Here is a 26,576-nt window from a genome sequence, read left to right on the forward strand (position 1 = left end):
TTGTCTGACGTACAGTAATGAGCCTACAAACTGAGCACAAGCATCTTTCTGTGTTGGGAAAGGTTTGGTTCTGAATGTAGACTGGTTATTCTTATCTAGTCCTTCTTGCTCAAAGAAACGGAAATGAGGGTGTGTCAGGACACCTTCCTGCTGTTTCCCAAATTTTAAGGAAATGCTTGTCTGGAACTGAAATTGATTCAGGCCTGTTTTTAAGAGAAAGTACAAAGTTTCCAGGGGCCTACAATGTGTTTCATATTTTCTTAATGTTTTTCTCTAGCAATCATGGAAGTACCAAACGTGTGCCTGTCAGCAGTTGTACACAGCCTGTATTTTGCATTAATTCTCACAAGCTGTTACATTTGTGTACTTTTTGACCCACACACATGGCCTCTCTTGTCATTCTAAGGGACTGTGTTTCCTGGTGTGTTTTCAGAGACCAGGTTTTAGACTTCTTTAGCTGTTAACAACGTTAGTCTTGCAGAATAGGAAAAAAAAACCCACCTCAGTCATGTTCTCAAAACAATCTGCTGTGGTGCTTTACAAATCTAAAGGAAAGGTCAAACTCCACTTTTCACTGTGCACTGGAGGATAAAAGTAAAGCTGTGTAGTGACTTGGAGCAGAACACCAAAGGGCAGTGAGACTTTGCACGAAGATCTAGGGAAGAAAAATAACAGTTAACTGCTAATTGTAGTTGATTTGTAGCTATTATCAAGGATTTTATTGTCCATGTTGCTCTTGAGAAATATGGCTCCTGTCTGGTGCTACTCTTTACTCTGTGTTTTTCTGCACTGTTCTAATGCTTCAGTTTTTCTGTTCCTTCTGCCTTCCTTCCTTGGATGTGTCACCAGCTTTCTCACAGTTTTTTTCTTCTAGTATAAGAGGAAACAGTAGTGAAGTACCTTTATTTTAGACTGGAAAGCTTCTCCTATTAAAAGTTGTTTGAAAGCAGTGCTCCATATCATTAAATCAAAAGAATTTGGATACTGAACTTCACTGCGATTAACAAGGGGCTGTGCACGTCACACCTCTATGCCTTTTGGGTTTCTGAGCACCTTGAGCTTCAAGATGTGTGGCATTGTTTAGCTTTTACTTTGCATTGGCAAGAGTCTCTTTACAGTCCTCAGAATGGTAAGCTCTTGTTTTGGGGAGCATGAGTTGAGGGGGTGTAGTTATCTTGGGGGTATATTTGTCATGGCAGGACTTTTACTTCCCATGTATATATGGGAGTGCCATTGTTGCTGCTTCCTACAGCAAAAGTTTGGCCCTTGTGCAATCTTGTGACATGCCAAGGACCAGCTCCTTGCCTGATGTAATTTGATAAGGTGGTCAGAAGAGCTAAATGTAAGTGGCACCTTGACCAATGGTGTGTGCAAAATAGATTGTTAGCCTTCGGTGCCATTGTGGGAGCACAGGGAATATAAATTTTGGGATATGGCAAGGAGCTGGAGAGTGAAAACTGACACTTTTTGACTGTTTAGTTTCATGGTATATGGGTGGAACATACAGGGAAGAGGGCAAGTCTGTCAGCTGTAACTCTCATTTTCCAGTGGAAGTGCAGTAAGTCCCTAGTTCTGGGTATGGGTTAGAAGAAATGTGTTTCAGGTTATTAGCTTCCACTGTCATTCCTGTTGAAAGTTTGTGCATGTGAAGCTTGTTTAGAAACTGTAATGGAGTCATGTGTGCAAGTCCCTTTTTGAATGTGTGCACCTTTGTGTGTAAAGTCTGGGAACTGAAGTGTCATTGGGGTAGGCAGAGAAGTAAAACTTTTTTTTTCTTCTGGGAAGTTGTCAGCAGATGTAGTTAACTTTTTTTTGTGAGGGACTTCAGAAACACACTTCAAAATTAGTCTAATGCTGGTTTCTCAGTATAAAAGAAGTCTTTTTCTTGAATTGGCCATCTTATACTTCATGGGCAATGCCAAATTTGCTCAATTACTAAAGTGATTATTAAGCAACAGTGACAATGGTTTCACTTATTATCCCAGTACAATTACACTTTTACTAGATGTACCAGAAAAAGCTCCTGATGATTTTCTGTTTATACAATAGTGCTGCAGCCCCTAATTAGGATTTGGGAATAAAGTCAAAACTCTGCAAGTGTTTTAAGCTTCTCTTGTAAAGCAACAATAATATAGAATGCCAGCCCATCTTTTTATAATACAAAAGAGACCAAAAATATATTCTGCATGTACATAGTAGGAAAGGATTGTGGCATAACATTTTCAAAGCTTGTTCTTTTCTTGGTTTGCTTTTAACTGAAGCTCTGCAGTTTCTTCAAAAGCCATGAGTTACAAACGAATCTGCAATACTTTGTGACTCCTTGTCCTTTCCTTCAGACAAAAGGCCCTTTCAAACCATTGTGGAACAGTCACTGATTTTCATGTGGTCATTCAAGAAAAGGATAGCGATTGGCCTTCATAATAGGCCTTTCAGTACTCTCTCAAGTGGTTTGCTGGTTGAAAAAAAAAAGCCTATGGCAGTGTACTGTGTCCAGTATTTAAATTAATGATGAATCTAATCTCCCAAGTGTTGGAAAGGTAGGAGTTCAAATGGCAAAGAAGCTTCACCTGTTTGTGAATACCAGTGCTGCTGATCAGAGTTTGGGACAGATTTTGGCCTGTGTGAACTGGTGCAGTTTTATTTGATTTTCTTTGACTGAAGGTCTGTTCTATTTTATTTTTTTTAAGTGGTAACTTAAGCCTGGTGTGGCCATGAACTGTGTTTCTGAGAGGGTTGATGCTGTTTTGTGTCCTGGGTGGAGCTGAGCAATGTTATCTGTTTGTGCTATGCGTAGTCAAGTGAACTGTGAGTATGATTTCTTTGATGGTGACTATCCTTGAAGGTTGTGGGTGTGTTTTGAGTTGGCATTCAAGGAGCTGCTGCTACTGTTGTGTTGACAGCTCAGTCTCATGGAGTTATCTTTCTGTGCTGGTGAAGTCAACTTGCCTGGCAGCATTTCAAAATAAACGCCTTACGTTTGGGGTAGGTCGAGTGGTGTTTGTTGGCCCAACCTTGTGTAAAATGTGTGCAAGAATTTATGGTGCTTGACTGAGTCTTACCTGGAACACTACCAAAAGATATTGTTGGTGAGATATTTCCAAATCAGGATCCTTCAGGATCCTGGCTAATTTTCTTTAAAATGTGTGCAGTTCTTGCCCTGAAGGTTCAGCGCTGGAGTGTGTGCCTGAATGCTACTGTGGCACCTGGCTTTCATCACTGCAGGAGAGTGGTTCATAGTGGCAGATCAAGACTTCAGACTTTCTTGTTGGTTAGGTACAATTTCCACCAAAGAGTATTTGGGCTCTGGATGACTTGAAGCTCAAGCACATACTCGTATGGGTGTTTCAGACTAAATTACTTAGTAATGCATAAAACCAACAGTGTCCTACACACATCCAGTTTGTGGCTTCCTCTTCTGCACTACACTTAAGTTATTCCCTTTTAGTATCTAAATTACAGTGCTGTCTATGGTTCTCTACGTAAAATTAAAAGCAATAAAACCATTGCACATGCACTTTGGGTGTGGTGGTACTTCTCAGTTGGGATGAGTTCAGAAGCTGTGGTTTATGGTAGCAGTGGAAAACCTACAAGTCCCCTCTGGGACTTCTCCTTTCTGTGTTGCTGAGGGAATAACTGTCTTATGCAGTGATCCTAGCCTGTGTAGATTTTGACTTAGTGATCTTTAGTACAAGGTCTGAATGAAGTGGTGTCTTTTCTCTGTTTCTGTTTTCCATTAATAACTCAGTTTTGGCTAGGAATTGTTTTGAATTGGCCAGTTTGTTCAGGTGCTGTCATGGCATTGTGCTTTGGTGTTAGAATTGGAGCTTGTTGTCCTTGTGCTGGGTTTGTTGGAGTGAGGGATGGTGTTGAGAAAGGCTGCACAGCTCTAAGGTGCAGACAGGCTCCATCATCTGCTCCCACAGCTGCAGAGGTCTCCCATGAGCTGCATGCACTTTGTTAGTAGGATGAAAGAAGGAAACCTACTTCTCATTAAAGTTCTTGAGCGTTTCTTCCTCTTCAGTAACCAAATTACGTTGTATACAAACACAGTGGAGGCCAAAAAGGACTGGATAATTCATCTGGCCAGCAGAAAGGCAGGCAAGTCTGCAATGTAAGGAAGGAGCAGGAGAAGGAAGTCAAAGCGTCAGATGTGTGCTGTCAGGTGTAGAGAGCTCTAGTGCAGGTGGGGCAAGAAGTGCCCTGAAGAAGTGTGAGGCAAATACAGATGAACTGGGGCAGCTGCTATGTAAGTAAAGTGCCTGTAGGCTTGTGAAGAGATCAGAAGGTGGTAGTTGGAAGAAACCCTGGTGGGGAGGAAGATTGGACTTTTTGAAACAAGATGATCCAAATTTTGTGCTGTTGGGTCTGCATCACAGCATGGCTGGTAGCCTCACAAATTTTTCATGTTGTGAAAGACACAAGCCCTTCATGTCTGAAACAGGTGCAGTCTACATCCTCTGTAGCAGAGTTTCTGGGAAAGAGATATTTCAAATTAAGGTCCTGTCAGACCTCTACATGTATTGGCAGTTTTGCAGCACTTTGATGTGAGTAGGAGTTTGGTTCTACGTCCTTAGCCATAGCCAAGAATATGACATGAGAGCCAGCCATGGAGCAGGCTGCAGCAGTTCCACTGAGTGCTCAGTCCTGAAACTTGTGACTGTTCTGTCAGAGAGTTCAGAGTCCACAGGGTGTTTCAGGATGAAGGGTACTCTATAATTAGAAATTATGTACTTTATTTTGTAGTAAAGAGAGTGAGTAAGCCTACAAAGCTAAGGAAGTTCTGAGCAAGGAAAGCTGTTTGGATGTGGATACCACCCCTGGAGGTGTTCAAGGCCAGTTTGGGTGAGGCTCTGGGCAACCTGATATAGTGATTTACATTGTTACCCCCATGGCTTGAGGGTTGGAACTATGTGGTCTTTAAGGTCCCTTCCAACCCAAACCATTCTGTGATTCCACAATTTGGCAGTCTGGGAAGTCACTCTGCTCTTGCATAACCTGGCATGGGATGGTCATGTATGTAAATTCATCCATTGCACTGCCATGAGTACAACAAGGATTGCAATGAAGATGACTGAAAGGGAACCTCATCATTGTGTATAAATATCTAAAGGGAGAGTCCCCAGAGGATGGAACAGGCTCTTCTTGGTGGTGCCTAGCAATAGGATGGGAGGCAATGGGCAGGAACTGTATGGGACACTCCACCTGAATGTGAGGAAGAACTTCTTTACTATGCAGTGACTGAGCACTGGAACAGATTGCCCAGAGAGGGTGTGGAGTCTCTTTCACTGGAGATACTCAAGAACCATCCAGACCTAATCCTGTGCAGTGTGCTCTAGGATGGCCCTGCTTGAAAAGGGAGGTTGGAGCAGATGACCCACTGTGGTCCCTTCTGACCCAACCCATTCTGTGATCTCTTGACAAATAATGTTGGGTTTCTGGGTTTTTTTTGCTTCTGGAATGAGGTCGACATATTGGCATTTTAACACCTGATTCCCCTCTCTGAAGTTAACCCAAGTATACAACCATGATTATTTTGTGCATTACCTTACAGATGAGGAAATGTTAGAAATTTTTAATTGCTGTCTTGGTGTTGAATTTTCAGAGATGTTGAATGCAGGAAGTTAATATTGCAGTTGTGTACAGTCAGGTCCTCTAAACATCAGCCTGTAAATGAGTGATGGTGCCTTGCAAAGCTTATTAGAACTGCTAAAAAGCAAAACATGATTTCTTAAGCTGTAACAAGGGACTTCTTAAAGGAAAGAGGGATCATCTTGTAGTTGCAAGGTCTATAAAACTGCAAAAGGGTTAGTCATTAGCATTGTTGCCCCATATTAAAAGCATGAAGCAATGTAAACTCATTAGTTAAACTGAATAGCACACTTTCAAACTACTGTTCACTATTTTAAGTTAATAATATCTTCTTCCATCTAGAGAGCAGCTTAGCCTCATATTAGAGATTTCTGTGAATTAAAAAAGAAAAACCTCAGGATTGCTGCTACTGATAACAAAAACCAGACATTTTGTACTATGGTATAGTACCTATTCTGGGCTGAACTTGACACCTACCAGGCTGTGCATCCTCACTGAGCTGCTGTGTAGTCAGAGCCCAGCTCTGCAGAAGTGGTTCAATAGAGGGAAATGGTCAGACATGTGATAGCAAGGGCAGTTTTTCTGCAGTGCCAAAAGACCTGGGCAAGGACAGCTGAGTTTGAGATGTCAGTCTGTGAGGTGGGAGTGTGGTGAGGGTGCTTCCCCATGTATGGGAGCGGGGCTGCTGCAGAGCTGCGTTCCCTCTCCAGGCCTCTGGGCAGCGTGGGGACCGCAGGAGCTGCCGCCAGCTGGCAGCTGGGCTGCTTTGCAAGGGCTGCTGCTGAGTGTGCTGGTTTTGGTGGATTTTGTCTTTAAACAAATTTGGTACCAGACTCCATAAAAGGCTTTGCCTTTTGCTCGTTTGGGATTTTTTCTGGGCGGGACCTCAGGGACTGTTATGTGCTACAGTTTTGGACATTTTCAGTTTCCAGTACTGATCACAGAGCTTTGGGAAGAAATCTGCTGTTATTTGAAATTGAAAATACAGCAGATGGACTCCTTAAGAAACAGGCCATAAATCATTAACTGTCTGTGTTAATACAAAGCTAGAAAGGTATCTGTTCGTAGATTACAGTTTAACACCCCCTACTTCCAAAAAACAACCACAGAAGGTTCCACCTTAATGTAAGGAAGAACTTCTTAACTGTAGGAGTGACTGTGCACTGGAACAGGTTTCCCAGAGAGATATTCAATATACCTGGAAATATTCAGTAACTGTGTGGATGAAATCCTGTGCAATGGGCTCTGGGATGGCCCTGCCTGAGCAGGGATGTTGGTCCAGATAATCTACTGCTGTCCCATCCAACCTTACCAGATCTGGGACTCTGTGAAAAAATATGATCATCTCACTCTTATTTTGCCATTCGCTAATTCTGCTTTTAATGCTCAGCTTTTACAGTGTGCTGTATTCCTGAACATAATCCAGGAGTTGCTTGTCTGGCTTTTCAAGGTCACTGACTTTAGTAATTCACTAGAAGAAATGTACTTATATCCTAGGGTGACTGAGAAAATTTTAGTATTTAATATATTGGTGAACACGAGGTGGTCAGGCAGTGTGTGTGTTTGAAATCTGCAGCTATGGATGTTGAGGGATTTGCTTACATGTGAAAGCTTCAGTTTTTCATACTGAGGACCAGAGTTATGGGTGATGTTGAGCAGAGCCCCCACCTTGCAGGTCCAGCTGTGGAAGCCAGGAGATCTTGGAAACAAGAAAGATAGATTGTAGTTACTGTATGCCACTCCCCTCTTCTACTGAAGTGGTGGCTATCTTGGGAAATAAAATGGAAAAATAAATAACATCAACGTACTATAACTTTGCAAAGCTAAAACATACAGAAGGCTGATAATTCACAAAGCAGAGGTTGGGCTAGAGATAGTAGCTTGCATGGCCTGCATGTAATGTTTTTCATGCAACTTTCTGTCATTAAATGGGATGTTATTTTTTTAGTGGACCGTGAAATATTCAGACCACATCCTGTTGGCAAGTGGTTATTACTGGAATAAACTTTACTCTTGGTATCTCAAAGGCACTTGGAGCGGAGGTGCCAAGTCATAGATCAGTTGCTGAGTTTCAGTGTCAGCAGTAAATGCATGTTTGTTCCTAGGAAAGTAAATGCAGACATGAATTCAGAGTAAATGATCCATATAGAAGATGCTAGCCAAGAATGACATGAGAGCCAGCCATGGAGCAGGCTGCAGCAATGAACTGAGGCAAACTCCCATTTGCTTTAACAAAGGGTTTATCTGAGTTCCCTGAAGGGATTCCAGATTTGCACCAGCACCTACTTGCTTTTATCCAAACTTGCTAGCAGAATAGAAAACCACACTGTGTTTGTGCTTTATTTTACCCGTGTTCCTCCATGACTAAAATACTGACACAAGCATTTCAGCTGAAGCCCAGGCTGAAATAATTTAAATCATCAGGAAACGGTCTAAGTTCCAGCGTGAGAAACTTGCTTAAAAACTTTGGGTGTTATTTTGTTATTTGTGTGTCATTCCCATGAAAAGGCTGCTTTGACGACCAAATTACTGTTTTATGGAAACCTTCTGTCTCAGGGCTGTGAGAGCTCTGTGTTTTCCTTTGTGATGTGAAATACCACATGGGAATGAAATCTCATTTGCACTCATGGCTGAGTCTGACCAAGATCCCCTGGGTAATTTTGCTTCTCCTTCCTATTAAAGCTTCAAAAGAGACTAGAGTTATATTTACGTTTGTAAATTGATTTCATTCTGCATTTTTGTTCATTATGATCCCACTCTTAGAATCTGAATGCACAAGAGTATTTCTCCATTCTAGGTGGAGAAGGATTGGAGTTTTATATAAGAAGAACTATGTCTAGCCTCTGTGCTGTACAAATATTCTTTGTGATTGTGTTCAGCTCTTGTAGGACTGTCAGGATGGAGAGAAGTGTGAAACTGCTTAGGTGATGGCAGTCTGGGAGTTCTTAACCCTCCTCCTGTCCACTCACCAAGGCCAGGACAATGGAGTGAAGTGGAATTGGATTTGAGGATCCATTGCTGCTGCCATGCTGGGCCCTGGCATTGTGCTTTCTTTCTGAGCAGGATGCAGTACCTCCTGCAGTGGGTGATGCAGAGTGTACATCCCTCTGCTGGGCTACCTCCTGGTGGAGATTCTCAGGAGCTCCTGTTCTTTGAACCTCACCCACTTACCCCGTTACAAAGGCACACTCAGCACGTGATGTTGTGTTGACAAACAGTTCCACTTTTCACAGTCATGGTGTGATGTTTTTTCAGAAGCCCAGCAATGGTGGCAGTAGACCAAGTTCCCTGAAGCCCCTTATGTCTGTGTCCCAGTGTAACTTTCAAGGGATATCTTTAGATGTAGTCTCTTGGGGCTTTTTGGTGATTTTAGTACTTATTTGTTGGTACCTTTGATATTGGATGCTGCACAGTAAAACCCAGTCTCAGCTGGATGTCCGTATGAGGAAAAGTTGAAACCTGTTCCACAGGATTGAGCTTTTTAATGCCCTCCCAAAACCTGCATCCTCTATGTCTTAAGCACACATCTGCTATAGCTGGGCTGTCTTGCTTTTGGTACTGATCTCACTGTCTTACCTGTGAGACTGAGGTGCTGTCTGCTGAATGGCAGCATAAACTCAACATCCACAGCCTTGATGGATCCACCCACCACACATTGGTTGTGTGCAGTAGTCACCCTTTCTCTCCTAAAATAACCCCTCATTCACTTTAAAGCATATGCACTCAAACATATTTTCTCTGCCACCGCTTTTTTGAATAGGCAAATAATACAAACTTTTTTTAAAAACATCATTTGCATACTTTCCTTTCTCAGAATATGATTATGTCTTGAAATGTTTGTACAAAAATATATAGATTGACTTTGCTATTAAGAAAGAGCCTACTTTTGTTTTGGAGCAGTTTGAAAAATTTTGTTATAAAATGCTAAATAAAAACCATTTGACAGAGTGGGGGCACAGCTGATTTTGCTAGTGTGTAAAGTAAGAAGTATTGCTTCCTTCAGAAGCTTCTCTCCTTCTTTGGGAGGCTGAAGACTGATTACATGGAGGATGTGCCAGTTTGAAAATAGTGCTGATTGCACTTGCATGGAAAATGAGTTACTTCAGCTGTTGTTCATTGCAGAAGCTGTAAAATGCTTGATTCTTCTGGTGTGCTTTTCTGACCAGAAAATAACATTGCAGATTTTTTTTTCAATTTAGTTACACTTTTTATCATCAACATTTGGTTGTGTTCTGTGTGAATGAACACTCAAATTTACATGGATCCACAGTGATATTTCTAATAAATCCATGGATGTTATTTTTAATTTCTTGGCAATCTGAGACCCAGTATTTTTGAGTTCCCAAGCCTTGGTAAGGGGAAGCTCTCCTGGCAGACTGACCTTGCAAAAGTGGCAAGTAAAACTCACAGTGGACTCCCAAGTGGCAGCAAAATTCATTTCAGAAGGAGGCAGTTTTCATACTGAGGCATGGAGAGTCCACAGATTGTACAGAATATTTTCCTCACTCTTTTTAGAATCTTGTGGCCCCTAGAATGTAGAGAAATGGAGATCCCCTAGCTCCTCTAGGCATTGAACACATCCTGCCTCATCAGGGTATCAGCAATTGTCTTAACTAGGGCTTTCCAGGTTTGTGGTGTTGCTTGGTTACCATAATTCCCACAAGTCTCAAATAAAAAAATTAAGGCAAATGTAAAAAAATAAATCCACCTGGTTTCTATTTATGGGCAAGGCTACTGTACAGTTGCAAACAAAACAGAATTATAAATCCTCTAAAGCTTCTGTAATGGTAATTTTTTTCCTCAAGTATTCTACTAGGCTACTCCCAAAGGCTTTCTGTTTGAAGTATGTTTTATATTGGACAATTTCTAGGATTCAGCACAAACTCATCATGTTCAGAAGCTGGAATCTTGACAAATTATGGCTTGTGTCATCAGCCAGTCTTGGTAAGTCCAGCTGGGATACCTTTTTGTGCATCCTTAGATCAGGGCAGGGAACAGCGTGCAAATCATAGCCTGGAATATGTTAGGGAGTATTTTCTTTAGTAATGATGATAATGAACTAACATAAACATTCGGCTGAGGATGTCTTGTCATTTTTTTAGTGTTTCAAAATGTAGTTTCAGGAGTCCTCACCTGCCCTTAAGGGGAATAATTTTTGGCGTGTGGGCTCGTGTGTTTCAGGGAAAATTCTCATCTTAATTTCAGTTAGCTGATCTTGACAAAGTACACAGACACTCTGAGAACTTGGTTATAGCATATATGTCTAAGTAGCTATTCTGCTGCTGTCCCTACTCCACCAAAGAGTTCTGCAAAATGGAAAGGTATTGTTTTTTTATCACTTCCAGGCTGAGATAAATAACAACTTTTAAGACAGTCATTCTATTGCTGTGTAACAAATGAGTTTAGGTTGCTTTTCATGAAGTTAACTCCCAAAATAAGACATTTTTGGGAAATTGTGGATTAGTTTCTTAGTGAAGAGAGCTTTCCATAAATCTGCTAGGGTCATAGACAGTGTACTTGGTTATGGTACAGTTGGTTACAGAAACCCTCTTAGTTTCTGAGAGTGGAGAAAACTAAAATAAATTGAGAAATCTGTGAGTCAGAGATTGAGGAAAGATAAACACATCCAAGTAAAGCATTCCCAGCTGTGGAAAAAAAGCTATCCCCATCTATCAGAAGTATGGTATATATTTGAAGCAGACAACAGTTCTTGTAGGAAGTAGAACTTGTAAGGATTTGCACTATGTTAATTGTCTGAGAACTTGTGCTTCACTGGGACCTAGAACTTGGTCCTCTAACCATTTTGGGCTTCCAATGGGTCCAGTTCTTCTAACAGTGGAGAGATTTCTCATCTGGTGAGGTACTAGGTGTTCAGTGGTGTGGTGTTGGATTTCTAGTGTTATCTGGCTCATGTGTGTGTGTGTGTTGTGGATCTGTTCTGGCTCCAGTACTGTCAGGAGGAATTGGATTAGGCTTGTAATGCTTTGGGAGTAAATTGTTGACTGATGTTACATTAGGAGGAATAAAAGACTGAAATAATGAGAGATCACTGGTAGGAGAATCAAGGTGCTTGCAGATATCCTATCATTTGCCCAGCTGTGATATCATTGTCTGATATCACTGAATATCACAACTGTGTCACTGAACAGAAATCTGGTGTAGGATGAGAGGTGATCCAGTCCTGAAGCTTTAATTTGGTTGTTTCCCAATCCTAATGTCAACAGATTTTTTTGCTATACAATCTCTGGCAAATACCAAATGAGGATGGTTTTAGACAGAAGGCCCTCGTGCTGCTTTACAATATTATACATCTTTTGTTGCAGTAAGAAGTGCATGGTGTAAATGTTGATGTGAATTGTCCTCTGAAGGCTGGATCCTGCCGAATGTGCTTGGCACTGCATGCCCTGGCCATGGTTAGAAACTGCAGTGCGCAAAATGGAGCATCTTGGGTTAAAGGCAGGCAGAGTTCAGCTTTGGAAGTTGTCATTACTGACTGACTGATACTGACAGGATCTTACCACTGTGTTGAAGTGTAGCAGTGGCAGACAAGGAGAATCTCTGATTGGCTACATCAGAGCTTGCAAGGGTTGAGGGTACATGTCTTAAGGTCTGACTGTCAAAGAAAGTGAGGTTTGCTTTCCATGTGCTAAGCAGCTACATTGGCAGTTAGGGAAATGTGACTCACTAGCTAGGCCAAAAGCAAAACCCAGAAAAGGGCCAAAAACCCCAAGTGCCATAGTCATCAACAAAATCTCACTTTTTTGTGTGTGGACCAGCCAACTGTAAATAGCCTTTGCAGTCATTCATAGCGCATTCAGAAGATCACGTGCCTTGTGCTGACTTTCTTCTCACCTAGATGTTCCATCAGTGGCCTCACCAAACAAATATCCTGAAGTAAAAGCTAGCTGTCTATGGTCCATGTGTCTATGTTTCCTTGTGTTATCACCATTCATCCCAGCTCAATATGTCTCTGATTCCACTATAAATTTGGCTTTTAATATTTTTTAAAAATAAGAAAAAAATCAACCCAAACCAGAAGCCAAACAAACTGTTCTTAACAGACTCTGACAACTTTCAGTTAATTGCAGTGCTGCTATAGTCACTATGTACGATATGGGATATATTTAGCACAGTATTTTGCACAGGTGTGCCAATCCTGTTTGTGCAGGAAATTTACTTGGGAATGGAGGGATTGCAGGCTGTGCTTGCTGTTAGGGTCTAGAAGGCTCATGGGTCTACAGTGGAATTAGAAGAGTGCAGTGTTAGAGTTTTTGAGCTCCTCTGTGTGAAGGGCGTGTTGTGAAATCCTAGGTTAAGGCTGCAGTCAGGGTTAGACATCAGAAGAAAAGGGGCCAAAGGCCTTGTTTTACTATCCTGAAGGGTAAAGATTCCTGTAGGATGAGGACTCCAATCTAGAGTGTCATATAGCTCATGTTATGCTTTGATTCTGCTATTTAGGTTCATTAAGGGCTGTGCCACAATTGAATAGCTGTTCTGATCTAGATTTAAACTTCGTGTCTCGTTCTTCTATTGTCACATATCACATAATGCTAGGATTAGGGAACTGTCAAAAGAGTCACAGCTCAAGATGGGGAGGGATTAAAATGCTTGGGTTATTTGTATGTCCTGCAGGGCTGTAGCACTGTGATGAGCACTGATTCCTGGCAGGTGTTTGGGTTTATGTTGGTTTTGGTGCTGTTGTTTGTCACCGAGCTCTGCTGGATGTGCAGTTTGGTGATATGATACCTGTAGCTCTGCTTTTTCCCTCTCCTACTCTGCAGTGGAGGACAATGTGCTGAAGGTTCTGTGAGGGGGTATCATGTAATCTCCATGCACATGGCTTTCATCAGCCATGGATCTGCCACAGAGGAATATGGGCCAGTGTTTTTCAGCCTGCATTCTAAGGCCTGCAGAGTAACAGCATGCCTTCCTATTCCAACATCTTTTCATTGTTTGAGAATAAAAGTCACTTCAAGAATTGACCTTTCATTATAATGGAAAATTACTTGAACATTTGCATGTTAAGCAACAGTATTATCTGTGATGATACATAAGTCAAATAGCTTCCTTTTAACTGTTGTACCTTTACTCGTGATTTCCTTTCTCCGCCCTTGAGTCATTTTTTCCCCACATACTGTTTGATAACATGTCATGGACCATTGAGTAAAGACAAAGTGGTGATTTAGGAGAGGTGATCAAACTGTGGAAAGATGTCCTATAGAATTAATTAATTTTTTCAAGGTAATATATCTCATTTGGTTGGAAAGAACAAGTCTTTACTGTTAACTGTAAAATGGGGAAGGTTTAGAATTGTGCATATAGTGTGCTGTTGGTATCTGCTTTGTTACTTTATGGCGATGCAAAAGAAGAACTTTGGACTTCAATTTTTTACTTATGTTCCTTTGTGTTTTAAAATGATTTTTAATAATACCTCTCAAGGGGCAATAATTATAATTTGAGCTTGAATAATTTCATACTTGTGACCATATTTCTTGACCACATCAATAAATGGGATTCTGACATTATCTGTCACTTTCTTCTTCAAATCTTGTCAAGTTCCAAAGGACAAAAATTTTCAAAAGAACTCACTGGAGGAAAAAACCAATTTTTTAAAGTTATAAAGCTCTTCCCATTTGACTTTTTCAGGTTTTAGTTTTCCAGTGAAGTTGGAGATGATTCTCCTATGTAGCCTGGGTTGAAAAAGATCCAAGCTGGGGTTTAGCAGGAGATGTGATGCAGGGGAAAAGAATTGCTAGGATGCCTCAGTGCAATAATGTCTGTGATCTGATTTGCTGTGTTTAAATCCTAACAATACTTCCTGCAGACTATAGGCAGTACTGGAAGGAGTTAAATGTCTGGGTGTTGGCATAAGAAGTGCAGTAGCTATGAGGAATGTTTCTGTCTTCTCTGCTGTGATTCAGGTGCTCACTGGACAAAATGGATGAGTTCTCAGCCCTTCTTTGTGTCCCTTTGAGAGAACAGCCAAATCTTGCCCTTGCTTGCCCTGAAGACAAAACTCCTGGTAGGGCCATCACATAGACCTCTTCCCCAGTGCTTGGTTGGGGTATTCTGCCCAAAGACAAGGAATTTGGCATGCCTCCCTCACCAGGTTTCCAAGCCCTCTCTTCATCTCATGGATCTGTGCCTGTTGTGTAGATTCCAGCACCCAGAAATGCTCTTTAACACTGACATGTGTGACTACTTGTATTTCTTCATTGAAGCATCACATTTTAAATTGCTCTATTCGTTCCTTTGATTTTGAACATAACTGTAACTCAGCAAGCCATGCAGAAATGTGTGTTAAGATGGTAATGGACTTTGGGACATAAGCTGAGAGAGTCTTTGTTGTGGGAGCCTTTGCCAGGTGAAGTGCTTCAGGGAACATCTGGCTGCTTTGGATGCAGAAGCAATTAAGAGCTTTCTGCCTTGCTTTAAACTAAAACCTGTGATGCTGACAAGACTTTTGCAGTCTAAAACTCATTTCGGCCTTGGCAAAATATGTAGTTTCAATGAGGATAAAATGAATTAAATATGACAGCAGTCACACATTTCTAGTCTGTACACAGAGTAGTATTTTGTAGTACAGAAGGAAAAATTTGTCTGTAAAGACAGTCCAGTCATAGTGGCTTAGTAGAGGCTGATTTCAGCAATCAGGATGTTCAGAAACATTGCAATATTCTTTTAGGATTAGCTGAGGGACTGCTAAACAGATCTTATTCCAAAGCAAACAAGGACCAGGGTGCAACTCACTTAACAGCTGCCAAAGAGGAATAATTTCTATCTGGCATGCATGGTAAGCCATAGACCATGACTGCCTTGTCCTCACAACTACACCAGAGAATACAAAACTTATCTGCTTCCCTGCGCTGATGAAATTGGGAGACGAGTTTCCACTCATCTGTGTATGGATGTAAATAGGCACTCAGTTTTCCATGTGGTTGTGTGTCTTTAACTTTGGGGACAATTCCTCTGAAATTTATATGTAAATCAGCAAAGACCTTGTATTGTGAACAAAGTGCTGGTGTCACCCAAAGGGTTTCCCTTTGTTTCATCTGAGTTAGTATTCTTGAGATGATAATGTTGTTTCTGGAGAATGACCACCGTGAAGCTGCACTAGTGCTGCTCAGAGGGGTTGGATTAGTAGCTGCTATGTTACTGTAACTTGCACCTACTACTCTCTTGCATTAATGATAAAATAATTTTCATTGCTTAAGTTTATCTTTCTGCATATCCCATGTGCTGGCTAGTTTGAGCTTAAAATACAGGCTTTAAAAAATGGGTTTGTTTCAGGGGAGAGTTGTATCTGTGGTCAGGAATGGGACTAACAACGAAGCTTAGGTGATTGCCTGAGCTTTCATGGCAATGAAGATAGACCCTTAGAAAAGCCCTGTAAAACAGGTAAGGGCATCCCCACATGCTGACCACAGCAGTAAAGGAATGAGGGATGTTTTTTTCACAAAACTCTTCCATAAGAAGACAGTAAAGCAAATTAAGAAAAAAAATTAAGTACTTGTTTGGATTTTTTTAACTTCAGCTCTTTTTGCAGGAGATACAGTCTTTTGGAGAAGACAGAAAAATAGGAAGAGAAACTGGAGTAATTTGCAGTGGTAAGATACTTTTTATCTCTTTTCTGATCTTTCAGATAGGAAGTTTCTTTGCTTACAGGTCTGTCAGTGCAAGAACAAGAAGCCAAGAACTTTGGGGGCTGCTTTCACCAGAGCAGTGCAGTCTATTTGAACATATTGGAACTTGAATCATATGGAAATCATAGAGTGGCTTGGGTAGGGAGGGACCTTAAAGATCCTCTTGTTCTCAGCCTCCTGCCGCAGCCAGGGACACCTTACAGTAGACCAGGTTGCTGAGGGCCCCATCCAGCCTGGCCCTGAACAATCTCAGGGATCGGGCAGTTTTTTCTCCAGAGTCTGTCACTCACCATTCTGTATAAATTTCTCTCCTTTGTCTTATTCCTCTCTGTCATTAAGTTAACTAGCTTATGCTATATAGTCCTACTGCTTCTCCTCACCATCTCCTCATCTTTTTATTTGTTTGAATGACTGTGAAGATGTAGCATGGTTTGTAACTGAAAGTTCTGCTGAACTGGTATTCTGAAGTCATATCACACCAAGTATAGTCCAAACTGACATTCAGAGGATAGTGGGAAAGGATAGTATTGTAGTAATTAAAAAAAATTAAATGCACATGTAGACTACAAAACTGAGAAAAGGGAGCTCTGCAATTGCCTAATTTTAGAGGTCCAAACTCCATGGTTTTTGTCACTTGTTTTGGAGAAAATATTTGTTTGAACATATCAAGGAATTTCTTTTGCCTTTTTGTCCAAAGGAGACAGTTTCTCTGTGTTCAGCATCTTAAAAATCTAAATCTGTTCCAAGCCTCAATCTAACAAGTTTAAAGGACCTCATCCTTCTGTGTAATTCTAATAGAGATGACCATTTTTTTCAAATGTCTGTAAGGTTCTCCAGTTTCCTTGCAGCTTAGGACACCTGGATTGTGTCCCCTATAAATGGCTTCCTGAGAAATCTTCACTGCATCACTTAACTCCTCAATTTTAAATCTGTAAGATGAGATAACAGTATTCTGCACTTAAGCACGGCTGTCAGAATGATAAATATGATTATGTATTGAAGTTTCTGAAATGCTCAGCACCATAAATAAATAAATAGATGGAAGGAGAAGTAGTTTCATTTGCACATATTCACTTCATGCAGCCTGTTACTTTGGTGGAGGTAGTTATGATGTTTCTTAAGGATTTCCTTTTTGCTTCAGATTTTTTACACAGAATTGCCACATGGCAAAGTTTCAAAGCTTTTGGTAGTGGAAAGCTCACAGGGAGTGGCTGAATGGAGTCAATGTGGTAGTTAATATTCAGCATACTAAACTCCATAGTGGTGAGCTGTGTGACTTCCTCAAAGGAAAGAAGAAAAAGATACGTGCCCAAAGTGGTTCTTCGGCATCTGCTGATCAACAAGTGTGGCCAAGTACATGATGCAATATTGCTTGTCTGGCTCTGAGCTCTGTACAGTACAAGCAGAGTGACTCATTGGGTCAGTTACTGACCAGAAGTTGAGCTGTCAGAAACAGATGGGCTGCCTAGAGAGCGAGATATCTTGGAAGCATCTCCACCCTTGTCAGCGGTGTTACACAGCACAGGCATTTCTCAGAAGCAGTGATTTCTGGGAAAGATGTTGGTTTTTCAGCTGCCCTTGGTCTTCCACACCAGAATGATGCCTTGTCGCCCTGAGAATAAGGAAACTTGCTGGCTTGTTAGGGAAGATCCATATTTGTGAATCTTTTACTTGGAGGGGTAGTAATAAGGGAGGTCAGTAAAGATCTTAAACTTGCAAAGAGATTGTTTTTCAGTTCTGAGAAGCCTTCAGATTGCTACTAAAAGATGGCTGTGTGTAAATGTTCTTTTTGCAAATGAGGCCAAAATTTTTAATCAGCTCTGAAAATCTTTTCCTGTAGTCCCCTCCACTTCTTTACTTCTCAGCAGAATGAGAATAACAAATGCTTCCTCAGACTGTAGAGTTGGGGTGAGGATTATACTCAGCTCAGATATATGGAGGTAAAGTGCCCTACAAGTATCTAGAGAAATAAAATTTTTGTATACACTGAATACTGGGGCAAGTTCTAGATCAGAATCTGAGAAGAGAGTATACCAGTCTGGGGTGGGTTTTCAATGTGACTTGCTGTGGTAGGTTCACCCTGGCCAGCAGCCAGGCACCTACACAGCTCCTAACTCCCTGCAGTAGGTCTCCAAAGGAGGGTGGAGGAGAAAATAGGGAGAACAAAAGACAACTCCTGAGTTGAGTTAAAAAAACATTTAATAGGTGAAGAAAAGCTCAGGGGGTGAAAAAGAAGCAGAGCAAGGGAGAGGGCACACCAGGTGATGGCAGACTGATACCCAACCAGTCTCCAAACAACAGCCAAAAAATTTGCTTGAAAAGAAAAATATCCTTTTGTTCCTTTATCCCAATTTTTATTTCTGCCCTTGAGGATACATCACATGAAATATCCCTCTGGTCACTGAGTCAGCTGTCCCAGCTGTGTCCCGTCCCAGTCTCTTGCCCACCCTCAGCCTGGCTGTGGGGGTGTAGTGGGAAGCAGAGGTGGCCTTGACACTGTGCAAGCACAGCTCAGCAATAGCCAAAACACTGGTGTGTTGTCAGCACTGCTGGAGCCACAGAGCCAGAACCCAGCACCGTGTGGGCTGCTGTGAAGAAAGTTGACTCCATCCCAGTCAGACCCACCACAACCCAAATCATACTACTTTTTTTACTTACTTTTTAATGTAGTACTGAAAAAGGAATTATCAGAAGAACAAAATCCTATTGTAACATCTTAAGAACAGAGTATTCTTCATTAAAAATGTTTTCTTGTATGTGCAGATGTGAAATTTTCATTAGAATCATGCACACTTCTGAAACAGTTCAAAAATACTTAAGAATTTGCTGAAGTTCATTTTTCACTGAAAATTGTGTAAAAAAAGTTGTTTCAGGAAATTCAGTAGCACTTAAGTGTTTGTCTGAATAGTGTTTGCAAATTCAAGCTGACTCTGTCCTGCAAGAACAATTCTGGAGAAATTTCACCCAGTGTGAACATCAGACCTATGTCAGAAATGGGTAATTCTCTAATTGCCTACAGGTGCATCTTGTTGCTGTCTGTGTAAGTATATAATTCTGTGCCTTAAAATTATCAACTCTGTGAGTCTTATCATGAGACTGGACCAATAAAATGCTTTCAAAATTGAAACATTAAGAATTAGACTTATGGGCTCATCATAAGAAATGGAAAAACTAAAAAATAAAAGATTTTAAGTAGGAATGAAATCTTAGTTCACTTCTGAAAAAAAATCAGTGAATGGCCCTGTTCTTCCCTGCAACACCTTTTGGTTATGTATGCTGCTGTCAGTGAAAAATAACTGGCAGCTATGTGATGCAAAGAGTTCAGGTAATTGAGATTAGAGCTCCCTGATTACTTTGATCAATATCAAAGTCTGAAACTGAAAGCAAGTTGAGCTTTCACAGATTTTTTTAGAGAAAATAATTGAGATTAAAGGAGACTCTCGAGTTCTTGAATTGATTCTTTATTTTTAGGGTATTTGGCCTGCTTTGTTACTGGTGGCACTTCTTTATTCTACTTGTTAATGTCAAGAGAGATAAGTATTTGTTCCTGGTAGCGAAAAACATCACAAAGCATACACAAATGGATAGCAGTGTGACAGGTCTAAATGTCAGAGTTCAAGGCAGCCACCTCCAAACCTCTTACTAGGTTTGTCAGTCAATGCTGGCATTCCAGGAGAGAGATGACATTATGGGATTTGGTTGATCATGCAGTAAGCACAGTGAAACCGAGACTCCAGTGCCTTCATAAAAAGTTCTGTGCAATTTCTCATGCCTTTTTAACATTGAAGCATTGACTTCAATGAAACTTTCCTTGTATGGTGGAGAAGAGTGAACATATTCATAAAGGGCAGCCCACAGTGAAGGCAAAATAGAATTGCCCCTCTCCAGTATGTTTTGAAATAGTTCAGCTGTAAAGTTCATGATTAGAGCAGGTAGTTTTTCTTTGCCAGTGATAACTTCCATTTTTTGTTCCCTCTATGGAGCAGGAGTTGGAGCAGGTTGGAAGAATTATGGAAATCTTTGTTTTCAATAGCAAAGGAAGAAATGTTTTCTGGGGCTACTAGGATGGAGTGTGTATTCTGCTATAAGGGAGGATCAAGGCAATAATTTGTGCCCTGTCCAAAAGCGAGGTGTATGTGGGGATAAAGTGGTGAAAGAGTTCTTGTATTTTTCTCCAACTGCACAGTTCAGGCAGTTAAAAAAGAGCCAAAGCATTCCCTGTTGCTGTGCTCTGACTGTGAGCAAGGTGGCTAGACTGTCTGAACTCAGTTAATGAGCAGAACCCATGGAAAAATAGTGATAGAGAAAGTTCAGGTCTTGGCAACGTGTCAGTGTTATTGGCAAGTAAATTTCATGTTTAAGGAAGACAGCCAATGGAGCTGAATCTCATCCTGTGTAAATTGTGTCTCATATATGGGTCTTTTTTTTTTTTTGTCCTCCATTATTGGAGAGTCCAAATATTGAGCAACTATAAATCCAGCTCTCTTCATCCAAAGTCCTTGGTTCTGTGGTTGCCAGTGACAGAGCTCTGTTAACCACAGAATGCAGTCACATATATCTGCTGCCTGCAGAGCCTGCCCTGCTTGTTTTGGTGTGTGGCTGAATTGGAGATGTGAATTTGTGGCAGCTCTGTGTTTTTGTCTACAGTAAGAAATCTGTATGAGTGACTGCCAGGACTGCTCATTATGAATGAAGTTGATATCTTTGTGAATGGCTTCATGAAAATACAGTCAGATAATTTGTAAAGGACTAGCTGTTCAGGAGTTACCTCTGCCTTTACTTGGTGAGGCTGTAGAATAATGAAGGAAAGGCATGACTGATACAACGCTTTACTTGATAATAAATGCTGTGATCAGCTCTTCTGTGTCTGAACAAGCCACAGTAACTTCCTGCTTTGTTAAGCTGAACTTTGCTTATCTCAAGTTTTGCTGTGATTTGGGCTTTTTGGGAAAGGATAGCTGGCTAACAGGGATTTCACTTAGCTGTTGGGGAACCCTTGCTTAGCTGGTGCTTGAGAAATGTTTTGGCTATGCTGAAGTAGCTTCACCAAACCCCAACAAAACCCATTTGATTGGGAAATTCCTAGCTAGCTCAGTTTATTGTCTGGCAGTTGCAGTTCTTACTGCTGACAGGATGATTAGAGCAAGTTGAGATACTGGGTGTTTGACTTCCTGAGACTTTGGCTTGCTCAGTGTGGTAACTGTTAACCAGCATGGGGATTTTGATAGTGCCTACATGCAATACATAAGAGCTTGTCAGTGCTGTTGTAATGTTGCTAATTAACAGCAGTGAGAAGAGAGACTTAGCAGTTAAAGCAATTTTGAAATTCCCATAGAAAACTTGCTTTTTTGTGTGCTTCTGGTGGATTGACCCTGGCTGGATACCAGGTGCCCACCAAAGCCTCTCTGTCCCTCCTCTCCTCAGCTGGGTAGGAGAGAGAGAACATAATAAAGGACTCGTGGGTCAGGAGGACAGGGATAGATCACTCAGCCATTACCATCACAGGCAAAACAGACCAGACTTGGATAAATTAGCTTAATTTGTTACCAGTCAATAAAAGTAAGGTGATGAGAAAAAAACCCCTAAATTTTGAAAAAACGCCTTCCCCTCAGCCCTCCCTTCTTCTCAGGCTTAACTTTACTCCCAATTTCTCTAACCCCTCTCCAGAGCAGTGCTGGTGGGTGGGTAATGTGGGTCACGGTCAGTTCATTGCCCATTGCATCTGCTGATCCTTGTTCCTCAGGGGAAGGATTCCCCACACTCTTCCCTTGCTCTAGTGTGGGGTCCCTGCCAGGGAACATAGCCCTGTGTGAAGTTCTCTAACAGGGGGCTTCTCACGAGCTACAGCTCTTCACAAACTGCACAGAGTGGATTCCTGTACTGCACCAGCAAGGGTCCCTTCCCATGGGGTGCAGTCCTTCAGGCACAGCCTTCTCCAGCGTGAGCCCCCCGTGGCATCACATGTCCTACCAGCAAACTTGCTCTGGCATGGGCTTCTCTTTCCAAGGGTCCACAGGTCACTGCCAGGAGCATGTTCCAGTGAGGGCTTCCCACAGGGATACAGCCTTCTTCAGGCATCCACTTGCTCCAGTGTTGTGTCCTCCACGAGCTGCTGGGGAATTCCAGCTCTAGTGCCTGCAGAACCTCCTGCCCCTCCTTCTCTACTGATCTGGGTGTCTGCAGAGCTGTTCTTTTTGCATATTCTTTCTTAGTCCTCCCTCCAACTGCAATTGCTGCTGCACAGCTTTTTTCACCCTGCCCTTCTTAACTCTTATTCCAGAGGCACTGCCACGGTTGCTGGTGGGATTGACCTTGGCCATTGGCAGGTGCATCTTGAAGCTGACTGGCATTGACTCTATCGGACATGAGGGAAACTTCTGGCAGTTTCTCACAGAAGCCAAGCCTGTAACCCCTCCACTATCAAAACATTGTCACACAAACCCAGTCCAGTATCTGAAACCTGCTGGTATCCATGTTTGCCCAAGTAAAGTGGGTTTGGCATCCTTTAGCACACTGAGAGTTTCAGCTGGTAGGGCCTGCAGTGATAACTACAAGTTAAAGCTTAACTCTTGAACACTGAATTCTGTGCAGCAAGTAGTATTTTATCTTATCCTCCAAAGCTGTGTTAAAGGTTCATCTTCAGAAATTCTGGACGGATGCAAAGTAAAGGTTTGTCCATAGATTTTATCATTTCATGGATTCTGGCATGCCAGAGATAGATCATTGATGGTGAATAGAGACAAGCAAATGAGCTGAAAGATGCTCTAGAATGTGTATCTGTGCTATACAGTGTAAGTGAGCTTACCTGGCTTTGAGAAAAACACCTTACAATAATACATACTTTTGTTTTCTTGAAAATTTTCCTCAATAAATATTTTCTTTTTATTCTGTTAATAAAATTACTCCATTTGCTGTCCATATGTTGCAGCTAGTCAGCTTTATCTCTGGGTTGTCCTTTCCAAGTTAAAAAACCTGTAATTTAAAAAAAAAATCCAAAGTCTTAATATATCTGTCTAAACAGGGACCTCAGTTCATGCATTCCAGCAACATTTCGTATGCTATTGACCTTCAGAAACAGAAAAGTTTTTGAGATTGTCCCTTGACTACTGGGGAGGGTATGGAAGGGGGCACTGGTTAAGGCACTTTTGCATATTTTTGGCAGTATGCAGTCTGCATTGATTGACTGTACTTTTGCAATTAATGTTGATGTTGCTAGGTAGTGTGGGTTTCAGTTGAAAAAATGTATTGGTTTCCTTTGGGTTTTACCCATTTACCCACTTCCAAAAATTGAAAGTGCAGTTCATAGTCCAGTGAATGCTCTAATAGCTGCTTATTCATGTGTAATAGCAATTAGGCTGAAGGACTGTATGAAACAATAAGCAATTATTGGTTAACTTATTTATGTGCTTTTGTTGTTGTTTCCAGGAATACTTTTTGTTAACATTAGAAAATCAATGTTTTCCTCAGCAGTAGGAAGGTGGGGGAGGAGAGGAAGACTGTTATGTGTTGTAAATCTGAGAATATCAAAATGTCAATGGTGAAAACAGTGTAGTGTCTGACTCTACAGGTACTGTTAATATGGGAGTGATGCTGGGCCTGTGTCTGTTCATTGTGGATATACATCAGGTGATTTTATTAGAGAAACTCGTAAACATTTTTTAGAGCTTTTATGTACATATATTTTGTATGTGTACATATGTATATAATATATAATAATTTAAATACTGTTTAAGGAAAAATTTGCATCTTCTTCAAAGGAGCTATATGAGGTGACTTGGTTATAGAAAATGAAAGACTGCATTTAATTTCAGTGTTTGGTTTTGGAAGGTTCAGACTGCTTTGCCACATTTAAATCAGGTGTTTACCTTCAAGCATATGCATAACCTCACTGACTCATAAAGTATGCTTATTTATACTTTGAATATATGTTATTTACCTGCGGTCTCACCACACTAAGGCTTCTTCAGGTCTGTCATGCCTCCAGTTGAGCACCTGGCCTTATCAGCTCCCTTCAGAAGCCCTTTATTCAGAGAGTGCTTTCAGAGCTCTGGTAAAATGCTTCCTTTCCCCAAACTCACTGTAAACTTGCCAGTTCATCATGACTGTGGTGCTTCCTGGTGTGCTTGGTCAGGGCAGCTCTGCTGACTTCTCTGCAGCTGGTGGGGCTCCTGTGGGACCAGCAAGCAGCTGGTTCAAGTCCATGTAGCTCTTTGAATTCAAAGGATTATATTTGCTGAGAGCCAGCCTTGCACATCTAACAACAGTAAACTGGTTCTTCAGAGATGTCTGAGCAAGAAAGAAAGGTGACGTGGACTTTGAATACTTAATAGAAAGAAGGCTGAAATCTGAATAGCTCCAGAAATCAGACTATCTTTGAACTTGAGGTTTATTCCAACATTGAAAATTTACTATACTCTGCCAGTCTGCTGGTAGAAGTTTGATTCCTTGTGATAATTAATGATGTCCAAAACAGGTGTGAATTTGTGCACTTCCTAGCATTCACTTTTTAACTTCTGCTCTTACTGTTTAGAGAAAACACTGTGATTGAGGCGAGTGGTGCTCCCACTTTCCATCCTTGCCTGTTAGCATTCCCATGCTGTGCTCTTGTAGCAGTCCACATTTGGGCAACCGCAAAAGCAAATGAGCCAGCGCTGTCTCTTGGCACCCCGTTCTGAGCTGAAATAGGAGCCAGCGTAAGTGGCTTAATAGCTCAAGTCCCTGGCAAGAACAGCTTGGAAGATAATACCTCGTTTCTAAAAACTGAAAGTTAACCTCTTCTGTTGTTTTGCAGGAGGGTCATGCAGATGTAGAATTGGAGTGGATTGGTTTTTTGCTATTTCACTGCTCTTTATCTGTATGTTTAGGAAGATATTTTGAGGCATTTGAGGAGGAGCAAGAGACTAATGTTTATTTTGGCAAGTCTTACTATGGAAAGTGAGTTTTCTCAGTCTGATTTTTTTTTCCCAGAACCACCATCCCTCCTTCCTGCCTATCAGAGAAAACTGTTTACTGACCATGTAGCTGAATTCATCTATTGTCAATTGGGCTCAGCTCTCCTAGTATGATATACATAGTAAAACCAGGAATTCAGATTATGCTGAATCACAGTGATGCTCTGCAGATGTTCTTTTAGGATGCCAGCCAGCAGAACACAGGCTCTAGGCTTCCAGCAACATTCTCCTGCAGAGTGGGGAGGGTATGGAGCCCCTGCATGCAGTCCCTGAACTGGTGAGCATCAGAAGCCAGCAAGATATTTTATCCTGAGCAGCCACTGGGTAGTTGTAGTAGCTATGCAGTGGTGCTGAGTTTCCTGCCTTTGGAGCTCTGGAGTGGGGATATGCCTTTGCTGGCTCTTACCTAGTTCTAGGAGGCTCATAGATGTGTTTGAGGGAAATAGGAAAACTATTTAGAGAAAATCCTTTGCTTTTAAGAATGGCCTAGGGGTTAAAGTACTCCTGTGGTACAGCAGCAGGCAGGTTTGGAACAGGCACTTGTCACTGGGCTGCTGAGATGAGTTTTTTCTGTCTCTTCTATTTGAGCTATTTCATGTTCTTTGTATAAACATTTCTAGAACAAGACTCCTCATTTTTTTTCCAAAATTTCCAAAGGATTTTAATGAGTCAATAATTTCCTACCATGAAATGAAAAATTGTTAAGATAATTTCTGCCTTATACTATTTCAGCCTTCTGGTATTTTTGTAGTTCACTAGAGCTTCTTGATGTGGAGTAGAGTTGGTGTTGCTGAGTGTTTCGTTCTCTGGTAAATGAGCGGTATAAATTGGATGGGTCAAAAAGAAGAGCAAAGGAAGTGCTGTCACCTCAGTTTAGAATTACATGTGCATTTGACCACTCAGACTTTTAGCAGTATATTTGATAAGTTGTTCAGGTGACAAAACCAGCTGGATAGGGAGTTCAAACACATGATTTGTACATCAATTTAGGTGGAAAAATGTTTGCTTTAGATTACCGACTCTGCTTCACATGGCAAGTTATGCAATTTTAGAAAGGATCTGGCTTGAAAATAAGTGTTTGGCTCCTAATCAGTATAGAAAGTGGATGGGAGGAATTTTCAGAAGTTGTGCCTGAGTCCCCTGAATGTTCACTAGGAAATTGCTCTTCTATCCTGGAAAATATCCTTTCATGGAAAAGCCTGCTGCTGTGCAACAAGACTCCTTTCCAGAAATTTGATATTTTTTTGAATTTGAATTCTTAGGTTTTGTTTAAGAGGTGTACTGCCACATGTGTTTTGGGGAAGTTTTTCAATGTTTAGAATGCTATTTTTTAAAAACTAATGGTACTTAGTTTATTTTCAAATTTATTTTACTTAATAGTATGATAATTTCA

The 26,576-nt window shown here is 41.2% G+C and overlaps 1 protein-coding gene across 5 annotated transcripts in view; it reads left to right on the plus strand.

Moving 5' to 3' along the window:
• SPATS2L (spermatogenesis associated serine rich 2 like) overlaps window positions 1-26,576 on the plus strand; it is a 125,865-nt gene that overhangs the window by 50,282 nt on the left and 49,007 nt on the right. For all 5 annotated transcript variants that reach the window (XM_058809268.1, XM_058809270.1, XM_058809269.1 and 2 more), the window contains exon 2: window positions 16,136-16,196. The gene's annotated coding sequence lies outside the window, so the exon portion shown is untranslated. The remainder of the gene's footprint in view (window positions 1-16,135; window positions 16,197-26,576) is intronic.

The sequence above is a fragment of the Ammospiza caudacuta genome, chromosome 8 (assembly GCF_027887145.1).
Source record: "Ammospiza caudacuta isolate bAmmCau1 chromosome 8, bAmmCau1.pri, whole genome shotgun sequence".
Taxonomy (NCBI): domain Eukaryota; kingdom Metazoa; phylum Chordata; class Aves; order Passeriformes; family Passerellidae; genus Ammospiza; species Ammospiza caudacuta.